Source organism: Arvicola amphibius, chromosome X (assembly GCF_903992535.2).
Source record: "Arvicola amphibius chromosome X, mArvAmp1.2, whole genome shotgun sequence".
Taxonomy (NCBI): Eukaryota; Metazoa; Chordata; class Mammalia; order Rodentia; family Cricetidae; genus Arvicola; species Arvicola amphibius.
This window is the reverse complement of record NC_052065.1, coordinates 88,626,702-88,634,122: the sequence shown is the minus strand read 5'-3', so window position 1 is coordinate 88,634,122 and position 7,421 is coordinate 88,626,702.

Here is a 7,421-nt window from a genome sequence, read left to right as displayed (position 1 = left end):
ACGCCCTGGGTCTGTCACCTCATGTCATCTCCAGGACTCAAATCTGTTTTACTTGCTGCCACAATTTCCAGAAACATTAAAGATCAAATGAATTCATTCTAGGTCAACAAAGTCAGTGTCGACTTTGACTCTTCTCTAAATTACCCAATAAGAATGTGTGAATAAACATAATATTATTTACCAAAACTTTGTGTAAACCTACTAATACTTCTTTTTTAAGCATTTGGAACCTTTGCCACTTCACATCGTCTTTCACTACTCTTGTCAGGATTATGGCATAAAATCATATCATATCACTTCTTTTAGCAGAATTAAGAGGTTAGTAGCAGTGGCATAAGATAGCCCAGGGACTTTGATATATACAGTAAGGTGGAATTATATATAATGATACCTTTGATTTATATTTTAATTTTAAATGCATAGATACAGTGATATCATTAAACATATTTTAACTTTAATAATAAATCAATGGCATATTAATTATTTCCATATAAAGTAAGGACATATAAATTACTCATAAATATCTACTGCAAATTGAATTTTTAAAGCTAGCTTTATTTTCCATATTCTGATCTTATATTAGCCACTAGTGGAAAATAATTCATGTCACAACCACTGCTAATATGACACAGATGGCAGTCTTTACTCAAGACAGGCTTAGGACTGAAGGAAAAGAGAAATGTCAATGTTGTAGACTATAGATCAAATGAGAATTCATTTTTAGCAACACTGAACATTCATACAATGACAGAATAAGAAACTATTTAAAAGTCCAGTCCTTTATGATGTATTTTTGCATTTTAATGATTTGAAAGGATAATATTAGGTGATGAGAAAGGAATGAATGCAGGTACTGGACGTAAGTTATAAAAGAGCTAATTGTTCTTAGTTTAACATAAAGCTAATTGTTCTCCTATTTCTAACTCTGCCATGGTTTTTCGGGGGTTTTGGTGGTGGGTAAGTACGTAAAAGTGTGGGGTCCAATGTGAAGTCTCACAGTTCAGAATGGTTATTGTAAGTGCACAGAAGCTCACTGAGACATATAGACATTGGGGCTGATAAACTTCTGTGCCAAGTATTTTTGAGCGTTTGTTTTGGGTCTCTTTTGCAAGATATTTTTAATAGAGTTTATTTAAAATAAGCAAAAAGTGGCAATTGTTAGAAGAATTTAAACATCTGAATCTGCTATAATTATTTTTTTACATTTACCAATTTTTGGCTATATAAAATTTAACTCACTATTAGATAACCTTCGCATCCCTCTCTATTTGCTTCAATTCTGTCATGCATCTTACTCCTATCCTCCTAAGGTCCTTGGTAAGCAAAGCATTCTCACTTCACATCTAGTTAGGTGTAAAAAAAATGGCAAGGGGCCGGATGGTGGTGGCACACACCTTTAATCCCAGCACTCGGGAGGCAGAGGCAGGTGGATCTTTGTGAGTTCGAGGCCAGCCTGGTCTACAAGAGCTAGTTCCAGGACAGGCTCCAAAGCTACAGAGAAACCCTATCTCAAAAAAAAAAAAAAAGATTGGCAAGGATAAGAATCAGTGAATCCGCTGAATCAATGGGAGCCATGTATCCAACTCCTTAAAGAACACTGTTTTTCCCTCCCTGTTTTTATAGGCTGCTACAAGAATGCAGAGTGAATGGAGAGAGCCCTCTTTGCCCTTCTCTACAGTATCAACCGTCACGTCACAGAAGCCCCACAGGTGAGGAACACATTGCCTAAGTGGCCAGTTGGAGTCTACTCCTATTTCCTTTTGATAGCCTGCCCCCATGAATGTAGACTATCTCCTGACTCCCCAATGCCACCCAGGGAGTCAGCTCATCTGGGCCCTCTGATTCACTCCAGCACTTACACTACTAAGTATTTCTAGGCTCCAGCCTTTCATGTGTGACCTTTCCTTGTTTCAAAACTTGGATCTTGGGTTTTTATTTTGAAACTATGAAGGTGCTGTAGTGATAAATGCTTTTCAAAAATATGTATGCTAGCATCACAGTTGAATATAGAAAAAGGGTTTTGCCCTCTTCCTCAAGGAAAGCTCAGTAATGGTCTGCTCTGTGGAGATCAGGACAACTGTTTGGGGACAGGCGTGACAATCACCTCCCTCATAGTCAGATTGTCCAAAGCCATATAATGCACCTCTTATAGAACCAACAAAGATATTATCCTCCACCTAATCCCTTACTAAGAGGAACATATTTTGAAAGATGCTTTAATACTGGGCAGTAGGAAACACAAAGGAAAGTAAAAATATGGGAGAAATTTAAAGATCCTTTAAAAATTTACTATTCTTTTTTTCTTTTATTATTCTTTCACACAATATACCCCAGCACAGTTACCCTCCCTCTGATCTTCCCAGCTCCCACCACCACCACTCTTTTCCCTCAGATATTCTCCCCCTCCGTTTCCCTTTAGAAAAGATTAGGCTTCCCAGACATATTTATCAAACATGGCCTAACAAGTTCCAATAACACTAGGCACCTCCCCTCATTCTAAGACTGGGTGAGGCAATGCAGTAGGAGGAAAGGAGTCCCAAAAGCAAACAAGAGTCAGATACATCCCCATTCCCACTGTTAGGAGTGCCACAAGAACACCTAGGTACACAACCATAAGGTATATGCAGAGGATCTAGCTCATACCCATGCTGGGTCCATGCTTGTCACTTTGGTCTTTGAGCCCCTTTGAGCCCTGTGTAGTTGATTCCGTGGGCCGTGTTCTTATGTTGTCCTCTACCACTCTGGCTCCTATAATCCTTCCTTCACCTCTTCTACAAGGTTCTTCTAGTGTTTGCCTAGTTCTGCCTAGTGTTTGGTTGTAGATCTTTGCATCTGCTCCCATCTGTTGTTAGATGATAGCCCTTTTATGACAGTTGAACTAGGCACCAATCTATGATCTATGTTCCTCTTAGTATGGGATTAGGTGGAGGAAAATATCATCAAGAATCATTTCAATGATGTTTTAACCTAGTCATGCTGGGTTCTATCTTGGGCCTCTGGGTTGTCCTACCTCTGGTTTCTAGCTGTCTAGGCAATGTCACACATAGGCTCCCTCTCATGATATAAGCCTCAAGTTGGACCAGTCACTGGTTGGCTGCTCTTAAAAGTTCTGCATCACCATTACTGCAGTACATCTTGCAGGAGGGACAGATTGTTTTGTGGCTGGGTTGATGTGCCAGTCTCGCTGTTAGAAGCTAGCCTTGTTATAGAAGGTGGCCAGTCCGGATTGTATATCTCCCATTTCTAGGAAACTTCACTAGGGTCAATCTTGTAGATTTCAGGGAGTTTCCACTGCACTAGGTTTCTAAATTGTCCCTGAAATGTCCCCCAATTCCAATCATCTCTCCTTCCATCCTTCCCACCCTGACTTGATTCTTCCTATTCCCATCCCCAACTTCCCCAAGTCCACCCACAAAATCTATTCTATTTCCCTTCCAAGGGAGATCCATGCACCCCCCCACAATGAGTCCTCCTTGTTACTTAGCATTCTTTACTTTTTAGATAATATCCACTTATAAGTAAACACATACCATGTTTGTCTTTCTGAATCTGGGTTACCACACACAAGTTCATTTTTTCCTACTTTTGCCCATTTGCCTGAAAAATTCACGATGTTTTTTTAACAGCTGAGTAATACTCCAATATGTAAATGTACCACATTTTCTTTATCAATTTTTTAACTGAAGAACATCTAGGCTGTTCCCAGGTTCTGTATATTGTGAATATACCTGCTATGAACATAGTTGAACAAGTGTACCTGTAGTAGGATTGATTGTCTTTTGGGTATATGCACTGGAGTGGTATAGCTGGCTATTAAGATAGATTGATTCCCAGTTTTCTTAGGAACCGCCATACTGATTTCCAAAATGGCTGTACAAACTTGCACTCATGGGAGTGTTCCCCTTGCTCCACATACTCTCCAGCATGAGCTGCTACTTGTGTTTTTTATCTTAGCCATTCTGACAGGTTTAAGATGGTATCTCAAAATTGTTTTGATTTTCTTGATGGCTAAAGATGTTGAACATTCTTTTTTTTTTTTTCTCATGGTTTATTTTTTTTTATATTTAAAAATTTCCATCTCCTTCCCTCCTCCTCCCCCCTCCCTCCCCTCCTTCTCCCCTTTCTCTCCCCTCCTTCTCCCCCTTCCCTCCCCTCCCCTCCACCCATACCTCCCCTCCCTCCCTCTCAAGGCCTTGAGATGTTGAACATTCTTTAAGTGTTTTTCAGCCATTTGAGATGCCTCTATTGAGAATTCTCTTTTTAGATCTGTTCCCCATTTTTAAATTAGATTATTTGGTGTTTATTTTTGTTGTTATCTAGTTTCTTGAGTTCTTTATATATTTTGGATATTAGTACTCAATCAGATGTGGAGTTGTTAAGAAATTTCCCATTCTGTAGGCTGCCACTTTATCCTACCAAAGGTGTCCTTTGCCTTATAGAAGTTTTTCAGTTTCATGTGGTCCCATTTATTAACTGTTCTTAGTGTCTGTGCTGTCAATGTTCAGGAATTTCAGGAATTTGTCTCCTGTGTCAATGTGTTCAAAGCTATTCCCCCACTTTTTCTTCCAATAGGTTCAGTACTTAGGGAACATTTGGCTCTTTTATGGGGCAGGTGTAATCTTAGTACTTAAAACCTCTAAAACCTGCCACAACCCTTTTGTTTTTGCAAGATCAAAAACACATCTAGGATGTGCAGATAACAAATTATATCACATTAGACCCTGAGCAAAAAAAGTAAATTTATCTTTATCTTTTGTACAAAGTAGACAATGGGCTGGAGAGATGGTTCAGTGAATAAGAACACTGGCTTCTCTTCCAGATACCCTGGTTCAATTCCCAGCACATACATGGCAAAGTTCCAGGGGATCAGACTCCCTCTTCTGCCTTCCCTGGATAGTGACCACATGTGGTGCACAGGCAAGAGTGCAGGACAACCATTAATACACATAAAACCAATAAATGAATAAATACGTAATATAGTAGGAGGCAAATAGTTTGTTTCTCGGCTGCCCAGACTCCCAAAATAACCACACAAAAACTGTATTAATTAAATCACTGCTTGGCCCATTAGCTCTAGCTTCTTATTAGCTAACTCTTTCATATTAATTTAACCCATCTACATTATTTTATATTTTACCATGAGGCTCGTGGTCTACTGGCAAGGTTCTGACATGTCTGTCTTTGGCTTCTCTCTTGACTCCACCTTCCTTCTCCAGTATTGATGGAGGACTCTCATTGGTTAATAAAGAAACTGCCTTGGCTTTTTGATGGGGCAGGATTTAGATAGGTGGAGTAGACAGAACAAAATTCTGGGAAGAAGGGAAGTTAGGCAGATGCGATGAAGCTCTGGCCCAAGATGGACGTAAGCTAGAATCTTCCCGGTAAGCCACCACCTCGTGGTGCTACATAGATTATTAGATATGGATTAGTCAAGATGTGAGTAAGAGGCTGAAACTAATGTGCCAGGCAGTGTTTAAATGAATACAGTTTGTGTGTTGTTATTTTGGGGCATAAGCTAGCCAGGCGGCCAGGAGCAGGGCAGCAGGAACGCAGCCCGCTGCTCACACTACACAGTATTCAGTTTAGTTTTCCCCTACCTAGCTATATTCTTTTGCCCTATCACAGGCCAAGACAGTTTCTTTATTAATCAATGGTATTCACAGAATACAGAGGGGAATCCCACATCACCATAAGTTTTAAAGTGAACAAATACATATTGTATAAATTTATTGATATATATATATATATATATATTGAATTACTAAACCAAACTAATTATCATTTCTGTCCCCTAGAATATAATTATTTCAGACCCATTTGTTCTCCCTTGATGATCTGGGAACCCCTTTCTTTGGTCCTCAAACACCAAAGTCTCACTAGTAAAGTGATAAATTCAGCTCTCACGAAGATTGCTTTGATGACATTCCTAACTCTGACTGATCCCCCAGAGATATCTGTCTTTTGGAGCCTGTGATACCTAAATGTTCCCCTGAAGTTCATCAATCAGTCAGTCTTACACTCATCTTTAATGTCTTTGATGCTCTCCCAGATATGCACATGTTTTGCCCTCCCCCAAAACCATTAAAAACTAATGAATTAATACATTTTCAATAATGAGTTAAGAGTAGTGGCCATTTGCAAAAGAAATTATATATGAAGCTAGAAATCTGGAAAAAACTTAGATTCGAACACTGTCAGTCTCAATACTAACTAAGCTGTACGGCCTTGAGCAAAGCAAGGAGCCACACTGTGCCTCCCTCAATTTCTTTTGTGCTAGGTGGATAGATAGGATTTTCTGATGTTTACAGAATCCATAGGAGGAATGGTGGATAATATTAGAAAGAATCAATCAGGAAAGCCACTTAATAATTGCAGGGATGTCTAGGTTACTTGTTCTCCAACTGCCTTGTGCATTGTGACTTTGAGTAAATAAAACATTAAATACCAATTCCCTGGTTCCCATTCTAGATTAAATCTGATCCTGTAAGGGTTGGGGTCTGCCTAGGTTTAAAGATTTTCCTTTACTGCTGAACTTTCTCCTAAAGTAGAAGCAAAAATTAAAGCCACTGACTAATTCAGAAGTCTGAAACTATCACTCAGCTTTTGCAATAGCTCCATATGTTAAGCTCCTAGGAATACTATTGGCTAAGTTGACTTTATTGTCTCAGCCATGTGCCATATAACCTCAGAATGTCATCACAATTCATATATTTCCAAATCTTTTCCAAACAGTAGGAAAAGTTACTTGTCTCCCATCAAATGCCATTTTTCTCACCACAATGAAAGTTGAAGCCTTTATTGATACTCATGCTATATGATCTCTCCTGTAGCTCTGTCCTATATCAAGTGTCAGGGATACGTTCCCTGGGATATTTTGGTCATTTAAAGCATAACAAAGTTTCCTTTATCCTATCTATCATCATACTTAAAGCTTAAAAGATACCTCGGAGGTGCTGTACAAGTGCAAAAGCAGTATGTGGCAGTGCTTCCTAGTTCATTAAAATTACTAAGAGAAATTTCTAAATCATGCCCATATTTATGATTTCTCCCACACTAATTTAATTGACATGTGTCACAAGGTGACCGAGAGGCCTGGAAACAAGCTCACTAGTTTTGTTTACTGTACGGGTATAATTGAGAATCCTTTTCTACATCTGTGCATATCAGACTATAATCTCTATATTTTACTTATTTTAATTTGAATTCTTCTTTCTACAACATACCCAAGAAGAAACAAAAATATCTTATTCTAGCCATGTGCATTATGACATAGCTCTAATTCTACCACTGTAGAAACAGAGGCAGAAATATTGCCACAACTCCAAAGCCAACATCATCTATAAAAGCAAGTTAGAAGCCACCCAGAGTGACATAGTAAGACATTGCCTCACAATAATAAAAATTAAAATAGCTTATTTAAA